We start from the raw sequence: 19,130 nt of genomic DNA on the forward strand, positions 1-19,130 counted from the left end.
TCCATTGAATAGGGAAGAGATAGTCTCTTTCACAAACGGTGCTGGAAAAACTGAATATCCTTTTGCAGAACAATGAAACAAGATCCATACCTCATACTATAAACAAAAACTAACTCCAGATGGATCAAAGACTTAAATGCAAAACCTAAAACTATAAAGTTTCTCAAACAAAAAAATAGGGGCAAACTTAGGAGCCCTGATATAGGGCATTAATAAACTGCCAAATAAAAGTAAAAATTCACAAACAACAGAAGATAAACTAGATGACTGAGACCTTCTAAAAATTAAAATCTTATGTTTATCAAAAATCTTCTCAAAGAGTAAGAAGAGAACTTACAGATTGTGAAAAAAACATTAGGCAATGACATATCTGGCAAGGGACTTACTGCTAAAATTTATATAAAACTCTAACACCTCAACATCAAAAAGACAAACAATCCAATTAGAAAAATGAGCAGAAGACATGAATAAACAGTTCACCAAAGAATATATTCAGGCAGACAGCAAACACATGAAGAAATGTTCATGAACATTAGCCATTAAAACTCACTGCCGTCGAGTCAAATCCAACTCATAGCAGCCCCTCATTGGGTTTCCAAGACAGTATCTCTATGGAAGTAGATTGCCCAATGATGACAATCAAAACAATGAGATACCATCTCACCTCTGCACTAATGGCAAAGTTCAACAAGACAGAAAATAACAAATGTTGGCAAGGATGTGGAGAGATTGGGATACACTGCTGGTGGGACTGTAAAATGACGCAACCACTGCAGAACATGGTATGACAATTCCTTTGGAACTTAGAAACAGAAATACCATTTGATACAGCAATCCTATTACTAAGTATATATCATAAAGAAGTGAGAGCCAGGACATGAATAAATACCTGCACAAACACTTTCATCACAACACTATTCACAATAGCACAAGACAGAAACAATATAAGTGTCCATCATTGGGGGAATGCATAACCAAACTACAGTATACACACAATGGAACACTATGCAACACTAAAGAGTAATGTAGAATTTGAGAAACACCTCATAATATGGTTGAACATGGAGGACATTATGCTGACTGAAGTATGTCAATCACAGAAGGACAAATATTGTGTTAGTCCACTATTGCAAAAAGCCCAGGAAAGTTTATATGGAGGGAAACTTTCTTTGTTGGTTACCAGAGATGGGAGGGAGCAGAGGAATTGCTAGACAGGTAAGAGAAGTATTGATTTTGGTGAAGGAAAAGGCAATATACCAAAAACAAGTGATTAACACAACATTAAGGAAAAGGAAGGCACAGAGAGGTACACAAGAGGTAGAGATAACGAAGAGAGACACTTTTACATATACAATACTGCATTATGAGTAACAACAAACATTAATCTATGGATGGATATCTAGGTAGATAGGCTGAATGACCAGGTATGTCTAGGCAAAAGGGAATACACCCATGACTATCTGTCAGTCTGGCAAACAATGTTTATACATACATATTTGTATGCACTATAAGAATGTCCACACATATAATACAGCTAACAGTGGGAAATGTTATGATAACTTCTTAGCCATGAGTAATCACCGTGAGGGAGTGACTTATTGGGCCCATAGGCTCAGAACCAAGGTCACAGGGGACATCAAGCTCAATTACCACAACATACCACACAAAAACATTGTTCTACATCTTATTTTGGTGAGTAGTGACTGTGGTCTTAAGAGCTTGCAACTGGCCATCTGAAATGCAACAATTGATCTCTCCTCATTTGGAGCAAAGAAGAATGAAGAAAATTAAAAATACATGGAAAAAAATTAGTTCAAGAGACTAGTGGACCCTGTGAAACTCTGCCTACATGACCCTGAGACCAGAACTAGATGGTGCCTGGCTATCATGAGCAACCACTCAGAAGGGGATCAGTGTAGGAGATCATGGATAGAAAGGGAGAAAAATGTGGAACAAAACTCAAAATCTAAAAAAAGACCAAGCTCACTGGTCTGATAGACACTAGTGAAACTCCTGAGACTATGGCCCTTAGTCATTCTTCACATTTGGAATTGAACCCACTCTAGTGACTTCCAGACAAACAGTAGACAGACATATAAACCAAAACAAAGAAAATCCACTGCCATTGAGTCAATTCCAACTCACAGCAACCCCCATTAGGTTTCCAAGGCAATAGATCTTTATGGGAGTAAATTGTTCCATTTTCCTTCCATGGAATGGCTGGTGGGTTTGAACCAACTTCTGGTTAGCAGTCAAATGCCTTGGGTACTGTACCTCCAGAGCTCCTAAGACAGCTGTACAAGGTGAACTTTTATATTAGGTAGGTACACTGCTTAGAACAATCAACCAGGTGAGAACAGAAGGGCAGTATTTTCACATGGAAACAGCTCAGAAGGTAGGAATGCATAGGAAAGGACACAGGAAAAAGGTAACCACAGGGAGGGAGTAGGTAGAGTTGTTATATTATGGGGATTGCAATCAACATCATGAAACAAAATATATATGAACTGTTGTATGGAAAATGAATTTGCTCTGTAAAATTTCACTCAAATCACAATAATAATCAAAAAGATCCTTTTAATTGTTTTCAGTAATAACAATTAATGAATAAGAATCATAATTATAATAATTAATGACAAGCATACTTGGGAGATATTTTGGGTACAGTTCCATACTGCTGTGATAAAGCAAATATCATAGTAAAGTGAGTCACACACTTGTTTTGTTTCCCAATGCATATGAAACATATGTTTACACTATACTGTTGTCTACATGTATGCAATAGCACAAGTAAAAAGTCTTAAGTATTGTGAGAATTTCCAAAATGTGACACAGAGACAAGAAGTAAATACTTCCTGTTGGAAAAATGGTGCCAACAGACTTGCTGGTTGTAAGGTTGCCATAAATCTTCAATTTTCAAAAAATGCAATATCTGCAATCTGCAATAAAGAGAAGTGTAATAAAATTAGGTATGACATTGTAGGGATCTCTGGTAGTGTAGTGCCTAAAGCATTTGACTGCTAACCAGAAGGCTGGCAGTTCTAACCCACCAGCCACTCCTAGGAAGGAAGACTGGGCCATCTGCTTCCTCCACTTCTGTAGAGATAACATCTCACAAACCCAAGGAGGGGTCATGATGAGTCTAATTGATTCAAGGGCAGTGTTTTTTGTTTGGTCACTAATAAGGCCTAGAAACAAAGCCCAAACCCATGGCAGTGAGTGTCCCTAGCATCCTACCGCTTAAAGTACCATTTTCCATAAGAAAGAGAGGGAGAGAGACAGAGAGACAGAGATAGAGAAACACAAAAAGTACAGAGTATTCAATTAATCAGGAAAATTCAGACTGTGCGTCACCCTACCCTGCATCTTAAACAGATAAATTGTAAGGGAAAGATAGATTTGGAGAGAGAAACTGTAGATTAAAAAGAGATCTATAAGATAATCAAATTTAGGCAAGACTAAATTTCATGGAAGGGCTTTCTGGGTAGTTGACAATGTTATATTTCTTGACATGGTATGGTTAGTAATTCAGTAAACCACACTCTTTCTCTTTTTGTGTGATTTCTGTGTCTGATTTTTTTTTTTTTTTAAACAATGATTAAAGTTAGAAAATGACACAAATTGCATGTATTTGGCTTGGTGCACCTGCAAACAGCTCAGCATTTGGTTTCAGAGGCTGTGTGTGTTATCTGCCTGGTTTCTATAAGCTTTTGAGCTTATGATCTTTCCTCTAGTCTTTCACATAGTTTAATTTTTCAGAGGCACTATGAACTTGTTCCTGACCACCTCCAGGGCAGAGAGATATGTTCTTTCTGTGACTATGAAAGAATGCTTATCTCTCTACCAATCATCTGATGATTCTTAAAAGAATGACTTATGATGTAAATTAATCCATCATATACATGTAAAGATCTCAACTGTATTTAAAGCTTCTTATAAACAATGGGTATGTTCTTGTAGTTTTGATGATGATAAATGAGCAACCAGGTGCCTTCCACAATAAATTTTTGTCACTGAATATATTTTGTTTTGAGAGATCTGGATGCAACAGTGCCTGCTGATGGGAGTGTATCAGACTTCCTTGAAGACAGCTAAATAGGAAGGATTTTTCAAAGAGATATTCTCCAAATGGAAATTATTCATGTTTATTTATTCTTCCTGTTGTTCATTGTTGTTGAATCAATTCATGGTGACCCCATGTGTTACAGTAGAATTGCTCCATAGGGTTTTCTTGACTGTAATCTTAATGGGATCAGATCACCAGGCATTTTCTTCTGTTGTACTGCTGGGTGGGTTCCAACCGCCATCCTTTAGGTTCACAATAAAATAGAAACTGTTTGCATCACCTAGTGATCTTACATGTGTATATACACTTATGTGTGTATGTATGTGGTGCTATAAATACACTTTAAATGTGACATATTATACACTTTCCTATTCACATATCTCTAATCTATACATTCATATACATATTTCAACACTTAATGAAGTTGAATGTAGAGATAAAAAAGTAACATTATATTAGCAAAATTTAGTCCATAGACACAAACAAGCATTAAAGACATTAATATAGTTACTGCCATGGAGTCGGATCCAATTCATAGTGACCCCTCCTTGGGTTTCTGAGGTGGTATCACTATGGAAGTAGATTGCCCAATCTTCCTTCTGAGGTGTAGCTAGTGGGTTTGAACCACCAGCCTTCCAGTTAGCAGTAAAATGCCTTAGGCACAATGCCAGAGCTCCTGACATTAATATAGTAAAAATTAAAAATAAAAAAATAAATAGAGACAGGATAAACAAGAGTTTTAAATACATAGGGAAATGAGGCAGACAACCAACAAACTAACACAAGATAGAGGTTGCTAAAAAGCAGGTTTCTTAAAAAAAAAAAGAAAGAAGAAAGGATACAAGTAAATATACTATTTCTTTTTACAATAATTATACTATAAAAGTGTTACTAAAAGGGAAAATATGTTTGGGATATTTTTTCAAATATGAAGACCCATAAACAAAGCACAAGTTATTTGAGTAACATTTGAGTAACAACATGAATACAATGAAGCTGGAATTTTAGAGGGCAACAATTTAAAATTTTTTAGGGAAATAAAAGGAAATCACACACTTGAAGAAATATAAAGATATATTGCATTAGTTATTTTGTTATCAAACTCTGTATAAAATAACAACCACCGATGTAGCCATGAGTTCAGCAATAAATATCTCAGACTAAACAAATAGCAAAATAATGTTGCAAAGAAATGACTATGTTCACTTCAATAAAGACACTAGTAAAATAGCTATAGCAGAAAAGAATATAGAAGGTTTAGGTTTCTTATGGGAAGGCACATAAAATTACACAACATTGAAAAGAGACAAAATATATTTAATGCATTCCAAATCTATTCATTCCAACGATGTTTAGAATGAGGAGAATGTACAAATGGAAGATACTATTTGTTGTAATAGGAACAATGGTAAACTTTATAAAGGAAAGAAACTAGTATAATGATAATATATACAACACGTCCAATATAATACCAACATTTTCAGCTCAAGCTCACTGCATTGAGTCAGATCTGACTCATAGCGTCCCTTCCTTGGGTTTCCAAGACAGTATCTGTATGGAAGTAGATTGCCCAATCTTTCTTCCAAGGAGCCTTAGTAAATATTAAATGGGAGACCCTATTGCTAAGTATTATTAATAATGACTAAAAAAACTTTATGGAACCCAGGTTAGTATGCAATATATGGGATTGCCACTGGTCAGAATTGACTCAATAGCATTGTTTTTTGTTTCAACTCTTCTGACTTCTTAACATAAATGTACTCCTTTAATTCTAAAATAGTTCAATGAAGTAGCCGTTACTATTTTCATGCACTTTACCAATAAAGAAGCCGAGATACAGAGATCAACTTTCCCAAATCTGTGCACTCTTTATTTGCAGAGCTGATTTTGTACTTAGGCATTCTGATTCCAAAACACCTGCAAAATCTGTACTCTGAATATCTCCCTTGTGAATCACTACCCTTCTGATCCTATATTTTTCTCTCCTGTACCATAGGCTTATAGGTCACCGAGTAAAGATGCATCATATAAAACAGTTGCCACAATGTCTGGCTGACCCGTTGCCTTCAAGTCAATTCCAACACATAGCAGCTGTGTAGGACAGAGTAGAACTTCCTCGTAGCGTTTCCAAGGCTGTAAATCTCTACAGAAGCAGACTGCTACATCTCTCTCCCACTGAGTGGATGATGGGTTTGAAACTCAGACTTTTCGGTTAACGGTCAAGCCCTTCACTACGAAGTTACTGGAGCTCCTCTGGTGCTCTGAGATCTAGAACTTGGAACTTTCTTGTTTTTCCAGGTCTCACAACTATTCCACCTTTGACAGAGCGTAGTCTTACCACTTTTCTATCACTCCTTTTTGAAAATATTTTGAGAACTCAAAATATTTCTCTGACATGTTTCTGTCTTACAGAGGTAAAGCAACTTTTGCATGTTTTACTCTAAAAAATACAAGGTTATTAAATAGTTGCACTACCATTCTTTAAAAAAAACATAAGAAATCACACCTATAAATTTAAGTATTTTACATAACTGAAAGTAGGGTAGCTTGACCTAGAATCATAGTTGTAGGAACGTCCAAAATCTATTCATTATATTAATGCTCAAAATTATGCTGACTTTAATGCTGACTGTAGTTGTCCACAGAAGGAAAACTGGACAATCTACCTCTGTGAAGATTTATCACGTCAGAAACCCAATAAGGGGTTGCTATGAGTAGCATAGTGGCTAAGACACTTGCCTGCTAACCAGACGGCTGGCGGTTCAAACCCACCAGCCACTCCTCGAAGGAAGGTTGGGCAATCCTACTTCCGTAGTGATACTGCCTCAGAAACCCAAGGAGGGGTCGCTATGAGTCAGGTATGACTCGATGGCATATAACAACAACAACAACAAATGAGTCAGAATCCACTCCATGGTTTGTTTTTTTTTTTTTTTTTTTGGTAGTATTGTTGTATAATCAACAGCATACTAATAAACAGGCACGTTTGAAAGTTTCACTCTAGGCTGAAGACCTCAATTCTGGGAGAGTGGTTATTAATGATATCAAGTATCCTATTCCATTGCAATCTTGGATTCAGCGTGAGGACGTAGACCAACATACAGGTATGTACTTAGATTTGGTGGACAAATAGAATTAAATGCCTTGAGGCAGTATTTCTTTAGGTTTCTGTTGCTTCAGTTCATTGCTAGGGACACTTACTGTCTTTGATATAGAATGTCTTTGATTTTTGCCTCAAAAAGTCTAAACCATCACATAAGATATTAAAGTATGGAAACTACCTAGCTCTTCTTCCCAGGAAGCAGAAAGTGGCAGAAATGAATGCTTGGTTGATCTTTTATGCTAATCTGTTATTTATTTTCAGTTGACAAGTATTTTGTTTTAGGTATGAGGGTAAAATGTCAGGTTACTATAATGACAAATGTATACCCCCTTCACCCCCTTCCTCAGAAAAGTGGGTACTTCACTGATCACTAAAGGTAGCCAGGGCCAGGAAAGTCATATCTGTAACTGGTCCTTAATGTATCAGCAAAAAATAAGAAAACAATAAACCCACTGCTGTTGAATCAATTCTTACTCATAGCAACCCTGTAGGGAAAAGATATTAAACTCCTGGTACCAAATAATGGTAAGGGTAAAAGTTTTTCCAAATAAGGCAGAAGCTAGTTTGTAGGAGGAAATCAATGGACATCCTGTGAATCAAAGTAAGTCCTCATAAAAGGAATGTTGTATTTAGGTGGTGATCTACAGCATAACATAAATTTCTGCTGGATTATCTGGTCAACAACATAAAATCAGATGCCACTATTTGCTTCCTTCTCCTTATTTCCACATATGTAAACATTTATTTGGCTGCACTTTGTTTAAATTTGTTATGATTAATAAAGGAACCTACTCAGACTTAATATGTAAGTAATGGGTTGGGACCAAAGCAAATGGTTTCATAGTTAGATTTATAATAGACTATGGCACCTTTCTAAAATAAACAGAGACTCTGTGAATGAAGAGGAGTCCTAGTGGCACAGTGGTTAAAACGCTTGGTTGCCAACCATAAAAGGTCAGCAGTTTGAACTCACCAGCTGCTCCACAGGAGAAAGATTTGGCAATGTTTTTTCACAAAGATTTACAGTTTTGGAAACCTTATGGTTCAGATCTACTCTGTCCTACAAGGTCACTGTAAGTCAAAACTGACTCAGTAGTGGTGAATTTGGCTGGGTTTGGTGTGAATAAAGGCAGTCCCTGGGTGGTGCAAACAATTGAGCCCCTGACTACTAATCAAACTCTTGACCATTCTAATCCATACAGAAGTGCCTTGGAAGAAAGGACTGGCTGGTGGTTTGCTTCTGAAAGATCACAGTCATTGAAATCCTTATGGAGCACAGTTCTTCCCTGAAACACAGGGTTAGCTAGCAATTAGTCTGAATCAATTCAACCGCAACTGGTTTGGATTTCTTTCGGTGAAATAAAGTATGAGAATGGGGAGAATGTGATATTATCTAAGAACTTAATCGTTGTTGCTTTCTTTGTGTGGAAAGGGCTCGGTGGCTTTTAGAAAATTAGTATTTCTGTAGGTTTATTATGTAGTTTTATGAAAAATATCATAGAGATTTTATAAGTTACTTATACATTCTAACTCCAATGATTTGCAAACTATATTTATGATATAATTTGGGGAGTTTTCACATAATTCTTAGACAATTTTTCATAATGCTCTCAACTTGAGGATCCTAATAAAATAGATTTGATTAAATCCAATCTCATTACCGAGTATGAGTTGAATCAATATGAGATGAATTTTGTTTGGAGACACCTAAATCTTCAAGGTATAAGCGACAAAAGTAGAAGAATTAAAATTGGAATCATTTCCTGCTTCTGAAGGCAAAAAATGATAAGTGACAGCAAAAACTAAGTGTGTCACTGGCAATTTATGAAAACAAGAGGGAATGAATCTCAATGGTCAAATTGCCTCAGGAAAATACTGAAATATATAATATTGTTTTGAGCACGAAAAGTACCCCTTTATTGTTTTCTCACTTAAACTTGCTAAGCAAACAAGGAAAACTAAAGGCAATTAACAGACCAGGTAAAGAAAAAGGAACAAAAAAGACTGAAACAATTTAAAATCTGCCTCGAGCAATAAGCAGGTGTTTTATCTAAGGTGCTCTTCTTTGCTGCCAGTCTCTGATGATGGATGTAGCAAAGAATCACTATTGAATTCCAAGCTCCAAGTTTTAATAATTAAATGAAACAACAGTTGCCTTTGGCAGTTAAAAAGAGTGCCTCCTGTGCTGTTTTTCACCTTTGGTGTTTGCCAGGTAAATCAGAGGGTGTTGTGATTTAATGCTAGGGTTTGAATCTGTTTGAATTCCTAAACTTGCCTGCCATGATGATTTGGGGGCCAAGAAATAGCTCATTTACTGCATTTTCACACATACACAGAAATACGTATATCGAATATATAAGTACATGCACATGCACAGGAGCTCTGGTGATCCAAAGTTTAAGTGTTCAGTTGCTAACCAAAAGGCTATTCAAATTCACCCAGCAGCTCAGCAAGAGGAAGACCTCATGATCAAATCCCATAGGATCACAGCCTAGAAAACCCTATGGGGCAGTTCTGTCGCAAAGAGTCTGTGTGAGTCAAAATCGACTTGACAGCATCTAACAACACATCATGTATATGTATGTGTATGTGTATGTGTATTTGTATGTGTATGTGTATGTGTTTGTGTATATGTATATGTATATGTATATATAGAGAGAGGTTTGAATGTATCAACTTCTCTGCTGGTGAAAGATGAGGCAGTCTGCTTCCATAAAGATTTGTAGCCTTAGAGATCCAATGGGGCAGTTCTACTATGTCCTATGGGGTCTCTATGAATCAGCTAGATGGCAGTGAATTTGGTATTGGTTTTATATATGTCCCTGGATGGCACATAAAGTTTGTGCTCAATTATTAACCTAAATGTTGGGGAATAAAACTCACCCAAAAGCCTCATGGAAGAAAGTCCAGGTAATTTACTATTGTAAAGGTTCAGCCAAGAAAACCCTATGGAACGATTCTACTCTGTAATACATGGGGTTGCCATGAATCAAAATTTACTTGACAACAATGGGTTTGGTCTTTTGATAAGTATATGTATATGTGTGTGTACAAATCCATAATTTAGGTAACTTTTATTTACAGAGGTATTCTGAAGAATTGAAAGAACAAAAAGGAGAAGGTGAACCCAAATGGATTTTAGAAAGCTACTACCATTCCTAGGGCTAGAGATAAACAGGAATCAGCAGAGTTCCAGAGTCTAGGAGGCTGTGTCACCACACAGGAGGAGGTAGTTTGGTGGGTCTGCCAGATGGAAGTGGGAACCATAGAGGAAATGTGCCCAAAGCTAATGATACCACTCAAAGCTGAGGAATAGAGTAGAACATACCCTGACTTCTCCTATTGATTGAACAGAGCAGAGAAGCACAGGAAACAAATAGAAATGGAGTACCTAGTAACTAAGGTAAGCACAGGCTTACTTGTGCTTACTCCCTAATCTCTACTGAACAATTTCATGTTTTCACCCATATGAAGTTATTCAGTAAAGATTAGTAAATAAGCACAAATTAGCCTGTGCTTACCTTGCTTATTGGGTCATCTATCCTGTCAGGGATTATAAATTTGAAGAGGCTTTGATTCTGTAGGAAGGTGCTGTGGTGTTGGAATGGAAACAGATGCCACCCATACCTAGAAGCAGAATCTTTGATATGGTGAAAAAAATGTGAAGTTATTCACTACAAATTAGTACCTAAGCACAAGTAAACCCCTGCTTCCCTTTCTTATTGAGTAATCCAACACTGGAAACAAAATCAATAAAAGTTCAGGCCCTGCTGAGCAGATCAGGAAAAGAGTGAGAAATGATTCTTAAAACAAGCACATTACAGCATATATAAATATATTTGCAGTTGTTATTTTTGTTTGCTGTCGAGTCAGCCCTGACTCATAGTGACCCCTCCTTGGGTTTCCGAGGTGGTATTACTACTGAAGTAGATTGCCCAACCTTCCTTCCGAAGAGTGGCTGGTGGGTTTGAACCACCAACCTTCTGGTTAGCAATCAAGTGCCATAGGCACTATGCTACCAGAGCTCCTATATTTGCAGTAGTGTTACAGTATACATATTTATAGCATACAGTAGAGTTACATGTGCATACATGTACTTTTCATATTTTTAAATCTAAATTATATGCATGCATCTAATTTCATTACAATTAAGAGGCCATCAAATCATACTTTTGTCACCTTGTGTAATGTAATTCTGTTTTAAATTTTTGCTGAAATCAAAAATAAAAAAGGCAAGAAGCCAAGATGACCTAGTTGATTCTTGACCTTACATAAATATAAGTAAATATTTCTTCTTCAGAAGTAAATTATTTGTTAACTAATTTTTGTTATACTTTAGCTTAACTTTTTCTGCCAATTCTTTTGGAAGTATACAATATAAAGGAAAGTATTTTACCACGTATAAGGTCAATTTGTGTAATATACTTTGTAAATATCCCATACAAAGGCACAAAATGACTTAATGAAATTTCTAAATGTTTCAATAAAGCCTCCTCTTGGTTATTAAGCTAAGCAGAGGAATACTTTTATATATATATAAAATGTATACTTGGAAGGAAGGTTGGGCAATCTACTTCCGTAGTGATACTGCCTCGGCAACCCAAGGAGGGGCCACTATGAGTCAGGTCTGACTCGACAGCACATAACAACAACAACAACATATATAATAACAACAAATACATATATATCTATATCTATATATAGATATAGATATATTTGTTGTTTCAATCTAGAGAGTCAGTATATAAAGTATATATTTTGTTTGAGGAACAGCATCTAAAAAAATCCACTATTTTATCAAACCAAGTAGGATTTGTTAGTCACATAAAGCATAAGAAAACCTAAGCAGCTTTGTAGGGTGGTAGGATCAAGCAGATAACTAAATTAAATATGTGCTTATACCTCTAAGTGAGTCAACAAAATTGGTAGGATAGCCGAATAACAAATTTTCAGGGAAGTCATAGCAAAAATAAAAGGAAATGATAGAAAAGTAGGGCAAACAGCCCAAAAGTATTAACACTCATGAAAACTGAAGGATTTGAGCGCATGGCACTGAATATGTATCCAGAAGCCATTAATAATATCAGAGAAAGTAAAAATGAATTTTTCCTCTAGGAAAGTGGCAGTTTGAATAAGATAAATCTTCTGGATATTAGCCTTTTTGATGTTTTATAAGGTAGGAGGCTTCTAAATGGAATAAAGGAAATGGCAACACAAAATGTCCTGAGATATAGTCATCTGAGTTACCCTTTGCGTTGGAGCTTTGTTTTCAATCTCAAGAGTATGGCAGTAGAGAAATAAGAGGAATCCACATACCATAAATCAGAGTAGAAAAAGATGATGGGTCATATACCTGAGGCTATTGGCACCTTAAATCCGAATTAGGTAAAGTGACTGACGGTTATTCTATCCAGGTAGTTAGGAATGGGAAGTAGCCCTAAAACCCAAGTAGAATTCCTCTAGGGTATGACTTATTCCTCTCCATCAATTTGCAAAATGATGTCATCATCTTCTTTTTTAAAAAACTAGGACTCAAAGAATTTGTTACTTAAACATACTGGATAATGATAGAGCTGTGCCTCAAACTCATGTCTATCTGATGCAAACCTTTCACTGTGTTAGACCATTAACCTAGACGAAATGCACTCCGGAGATAAGGGCAGCACAGGTTTTTCTTGGATGTCAGGTCTTCACAGTTCCACAGATTCTCATGCTCAGAAGAGCCCTGAGCTTTCTTCATTCCTATGCTGTTGCTGTCTTGAAATTCTTAATGACTTTAGTTTGAACTTGGATTTTTAAAGTAAAATTTATGGGACAATGGAGCATACATGAGCCGAAGACATGCACAATACACATGTCCACTGCTGTTTCACACTGACTCATGCTCTCGTAAGGCATCACGCACACACAATTCCAATAAACTCACAATGCACGGAAATTCTGTGAAACTCAAAGAATTTAGTGTTTCATATATAACTAAATATGCAGGGCCACTGACAAGCCCAAGATGCTATACCTTCCACTTGATCTAAAATTTGTTTTGATGCAGAAAGAAGGCAATGAATCGGCACTCTAATTATTAAACAAGACAAGTAACATCCTTGCATTAGCAAAGCAGTTTCACTGAAGATGATGACATAGAAGAAGTGGAAAGCTCTTCTTTAGGTGAAGGCAAAGGGTGTTGGTAGCATATGCCTGTATCGAGAAGTTATACAAAACAGTTAAGCTACTTCTGTGTCTTGATTCCACTATTCTGGTAAGCAAGGATTATAGATGCATGTGCAAGCTAGGAAATATAAATTGTGCAATTTTAATGATTCTGTATTATCTGGTATTTGCCTTTAAAATTGGCTGTCTTAGGCTGTGTTCTCTAGAGAAGCTAAAGCAGTGAAGCTTTTATATATATGAGGGAAATATATCTCCAGGAAATGGATCACACAGTTGGAGAGGCTAGAAAGTCCCATGTCTGTGGGTAAGAATTCAATCTGGAGCCTTCTCTGAACTCACATAGCTGCAGGGGCTGAGAAAACAATGACAGTGGGTAAGAGGCAGGCTGCTGGCTCACAGGCTGCTGTTGTTGTTGTTGTTAGTTGCTGCTGAGGTGGGTCCGACTCCTAGTGACCCTGTGTACAACAGAACAGAACACTGCCCGGTCCTGTGCCAGCCTCACAATCCTTACTATACCAAAGCCCGTCAGGCTAATAATCCCAAAATCGGCAAGGAACATGGCAGGCCACTGGTTCAAGTCCAAATAACTGGAACTCAGATGACAGTGAGCCAGATTCAGGATGCAGATTGAGCAAAAAGTCAGAACATCCATACATTGTGGAAGCAGGTCCCATCCTGAGGAAACTCTGTTTCAGATGATTGGCTGGTCATAGCAGGTCTAATCATGAAAGTGATTACATTATAGCAGATCTCATCTTGGGTGATGGCTACATCATAGCTGGCAAATGACTGAGAATCATGGCCCAACCAAGCTGACACGCAACCTTAACTCTCACATTGGTACTGCACAATATGAAGTTAAATGATAATATTCATGCTAACAAATAAAATGTTGATTTTTTTTTTACTTAGAACAACATAAAATACCAAATATAAAAACTCAGAAAAATAAAAAAAAATCCAAAAAGAGATTGAGGAAATAAGAAAAAAACTTTGTATTTTGATATTTTTAATGGTGCCTTTTTTTTTTTTTTTTTTAATGCTCCTTGAATTGGGACTTGCTTTTCCATTTTGCGCTGAGAACTCCTAGCTATGTAGCTAGTCTTGAGTAAATTATGTTGTTGTTGTTGTTGTGATGTGCCATCGAGTCAGCCCTGGCTAATAGTGACCGCTCCTTGGGTTTCCGAGGCAGTATATAGTAGAGCTGACAAGGGACAAGGTTGTAGTCACTTCTTGGGCACAGCCAGCTACCCAGAGAGAGCAAGTAGCTGAACCTGTGGGCTCAAGACCACAGTAGCAGGGGACATCAAGCTCAATTGGCATAACATAGTACACAAAATTATTACACCTCCTACCTTGGTGAGTAGTGACTAGGATCTTAAAAGCTTGCATACAGCCATCTAGGTGCAATGATGGGTTTCTCCTTGTCCGTAGCAAAGAAGAATGCAGAAAACCAAAGATTCGTGGAAACAATTAGTCCAAGAGACTGGTACACCTGAGATCCTTAGCCTATATGACTTTGAGACCAGAAGAACTAGATAGTGCCTGCTACCACTGTCAGCCACTCAGAGGGAGATCTATGTAGGAGATCCTCGATAGAATGGGAGAACAATGTAGAATGAAACTCAAAATCATTTGGGGGAAAAAAAAAGAGGGACCAGCTTTGCTGGTATGATAGAGCCTGATGGAAACACTTAAACTATGACCCCTAGCTGCTTGTCAGGTCTAGAATCGAACCCACACTGTGGATTCCAGCCAAACAAAAGACAGGCATATGAGTTGAACATTTACCTGAGGTAGATACACTTCTTGGAGAGAACAATCATGGGAGAATAGAAGGGCTGCTTATGCACAGGGAGACAGCTCAGGGGGCAGGAGTGCATGGAGGGATGGACACAGGGAAGAGGTAGCTATAGGGAGGAAGTGAGAGGGGAGATGTTGCATTGTGGTAAATTGTAGCAAATGCCATGAGACAAACTGTGTGTGAGCTGCTGTATGGAAAGCGAATTTGCTCTGTAAACTTTCACTCAAATCACAATTAAAAAAAAAAAAAAAAGAATTCACTATTAGGCAGGCTCATTACTGTGTGCTTATGGAAATTAAATTATTAATTATTAAATTAAATTATTAATTAATGTATCTTTTAAATTATCATGTTGGCCACACATTGAAAAAATTGGCACCACATGCCTTATTATTTTTATTTTCTAATTAAATAATTCATGGAGAGACGATCTGACTCAAGAGTCTCTTGACAAAATTCTTAAGTAGTTTTAAGAGTTATTTAGAGTCACAGTTGGAAGAAGTGAAGAGATTATATTTGTGTGGATGTGTATTGGTCTACTTTCTAACTATAGAGCTCCTTGAGAAGGATAATGTCTTGTTACATACAATTACAATTTTAACTTTTTTTTAAAGTATATACTCAGAAAAAGAAAAAAAAAAGATATTATTGCTATCCTTTCTTATTTGCAGGAGATGAGAACTTAATGTGAAAAACTATGTAAGAGTTCAGGAGACATTCATGAGTGAGAGAGAAAAAAGAAAAAAGGTAGCCCATTAAGAAGAACACAGAGAATGCATGGAATCTAAAATATCGTTACTCCTCTCAATGACACTAACTTCCTAAAATTTACATTAAACCCTTTTGCATCACTAATTTTACTAACAATATTGTTTACTCTTTGTTGCAGAAAATTGGATTCCTTAAAGATACTTTTTAAAACTATTTTTTAAGAACTTGGTTTTACTTACTGTTACTTATAATTAAAAAAATTAATAATGGATATGAAAAACAGGTCTCCATAGGCAAACAAATATGATGAAAACTTGTTTATTCTCTGTAGATTGTTTTTAAAATGTTCTTGGAGCAAGTATTAGACGTATTCCTTTTTCCCGCTACACGTTAATTCTCACCAGAGAAATAGATAATCCAGTTGGACCTTTTAACTCAGGAATGTTTTAATGAAAAATAAACCAAACCCACTGCCATTGAGTGGATTCCAAGTCTTTAGGACTCTATTAGACAGAGTAGAGCTGCCTTACAGGGTTCCCAAGGCTCTAAATCTTTACAGAAGCAGACAGCCTCTTCTTTCTCCCACAAAGTGGCTAGTGGGCTTGAACCACATACTTTTTGCTTAACAGCTGAGCGCTTTAACCACTGCACATACAGAGCTTTCTCTTTTTCAGTTTAATCTCTTGAGCGGTGAAGCCTATGGTCTCTTCTCAGTTTGTGATTTGTTGAATAAATCAAGGAGATCTAAACTATTCAGTTAAAAGGCTGTGATGAATACAACCACTTTTGGGCCTCAGGTCTAAGCCCCATTCTTAAATTTCTAGGTTATAAAACTCTTTGGTTCCTAATTTCATGGAAAGGATTCCTAGCCTTTTGTCCTTTTTGTCCAGTTTAGACAACCTATTGACTGAGATTAGGAAAGAATATTCAGTGTATTTGAATGTATAGTTTAATTAATATTTTAGTTATTTAGTTAGGATATGTATTGACATATGACATCACAGGTCAAATTAAATTCATTTTCAGGGAAAAAGTTCTTTGAATTTTTAAAATATATTTTAGGCCTTCCAATATAATTTTTTTTAAGGTTTCTAGTGAAATAAGCAGATTCATAGCTTTTGCTTTTTTATGTTTTTAAATAGTACGATAAAAACAACTCACTGCCATCAAGTTGATTCTGACTCATAGCAACCCCTCCTTGGGTTTCCTAGGCAGCATCTCTATGGAAGTAGATTGCCCAGTTTTCCTTCTGAGAAGTGGCTGATGGGTTTGCACCACCAGTCTTTTGGTTAGCAGTCAAATGCCCTAGGCACCAGAGCTCTATGCTCCGTAAAATATATTTTCAAATTCCAAAGTGCACAGTGGATCATGAAAATTATTTGTAATTACAATCCCCAACTAGATAACAAGTTGGTGCAAATACTTGCTGAGAGTTTATTGAAATTATGCACACCACACTTATGCATACATGTGTATATATACATCTATATGAAATTATTCACATAAGCAATCCTAATTGGTATTATTTTAACATGCATAAACCACATTTTAATTAGTTTTTTTATGCTAAATGGATTTCCTCTACATTAAACTAGTCTTAACATTAGATTTTCTTAATATTGTGTACATTGTTATATTCACTAAAATCTATTTATTTCAGTAGCGATTCTCATAGAATTAAAGAAAAAACAAATAAACATATGCTTAACTATCTAAAACAGGCAAATATTTCTTTGATTAAATTTATAAATATGATTTATTCATTTCTGATCTGTATGCTCATTTACTTATGAAACAGTGACCCATTCATAAATGCAATAAACTAACAGTAATAAAAATATGAATATAAATGTATATTATATAAATACATAATGTATTTAAATTACTAGTTTGTTTTTTTTAACTTACTGCACACTGGGATCTTATTCCCCAGCAATATTTTTCCCTTCATTGACACAAAATCTAACACACTAAGGAATGGAGAATATTCATTGGTCCTAAATAAACCAGATAATGTACTATTTAGATGAAATTTAGTGCAATGAGTCATGCTAAAATCCAGGATAGCACATGTAATTGGCAGGAAAAGCATTCTGATTATATAGCTGCAGCAGCTAGATATGGCTGAATAGCAGGACGAGAACCAACAGCATGTGGACTCTGAGTCACAATTGGAATTCCTTGCAAAGGTAGTGCACAGTACTAGTGATTTAAAGAATTTGTGTCCAGTACAGTTTAAATGGGTCTGCAGTCTGAACCCACCAGCTGCTTCATAGAATAGGATGAGGCAATCTGCCTTTTGAAAAATTTATAGCCTTGGAAACTCTATTGGGCAATTCTACATAGTCCTATAGGGTTGCTATGAGTAGCTCAATGGCTTTGGGTTTTTTTTTTTTTTAATTGTGGAATGAAGAATCAAGAATGCCTGCCAAAAAGTATTTGAGAGTAAAAGAAAGTATTGTAAAATTTGAGAGTAAGAAAAAGTATTGTAGACTTTAACAAATGGTAAATTGTAATGTTTCATTTAAACCAGAAGAAAACAAATTATGGGCAACTATTTTTAATACTGAGAGTACACTATGGTTCTGTTCATATATGGAAACTTAAAAAGATCATTTAATTATGTAGGTTGTTGCCTTCCTAAAATTATATCATAGTAGAAGTTCCTTTCTTTAGCAAAGCAGCTTGGCTGTACACTATGCATAGACTGGAGACAGATGGAAGACAGGTGCATCCATGCCTTTTTACTTAGAGAAAGTTGAGGGCAAAAGTCAGAGGAAATATAAACAGCTAGTCTTCCAGGATACTCATTTTGTTATTACACTGGACAGTCCTGCTTTATCTACCCAGTTGATGCTGTTAAAAATGATGCCTATCGTCAAAGAGCAAACTGCATTTTTTGTTCAAATTAAAGCAAAGAGTTTTATAGAAGACATAGTGTGATCCAGATCAGGTAGCACTTTGTAAGGATTTACAAAAGTATTCTAGCTAAAGGAATATAGAAAATCCAGGAACATACAAGGAAAAGTAAATAATTCTGATTGATTAGCATTACAAAATCTTGTTTTAACAAACCTCAGACAATTCCAATATCCTGTAGGCATTATTTTGTCAATCATGAAGTTTGAGTCACTTAAAATCTTGTTAATCTATGGATATTTTGGGGGACAACCTGAGTGAATATCATTCTTGGGAGCATGGTGTGAGAGGAAGGGGGAGGAGAGGGACCCAATGCCTTCCTGTGTTATCCTGGCAAACTGACGGAAACCATCCTTGTG

This window comes from Orycteropus afer, unplaced genomic scaffold (genome assembly GCF_000298275.1).
Source record: "Orycteropus afer afer isolate SDZICR_OR568_19922 unplaced genomic scaffold, OryAfe1.0 scaffold00836, whole genome shotgun sequence".
Classification (NCBI taxonomy): domain Eukaryota; kingdom Metazoa; phylum Chordata; class Mammalia; order Tubulidentata; family Orycteropodidae; genus Orycteropus; species Orycteropus afer.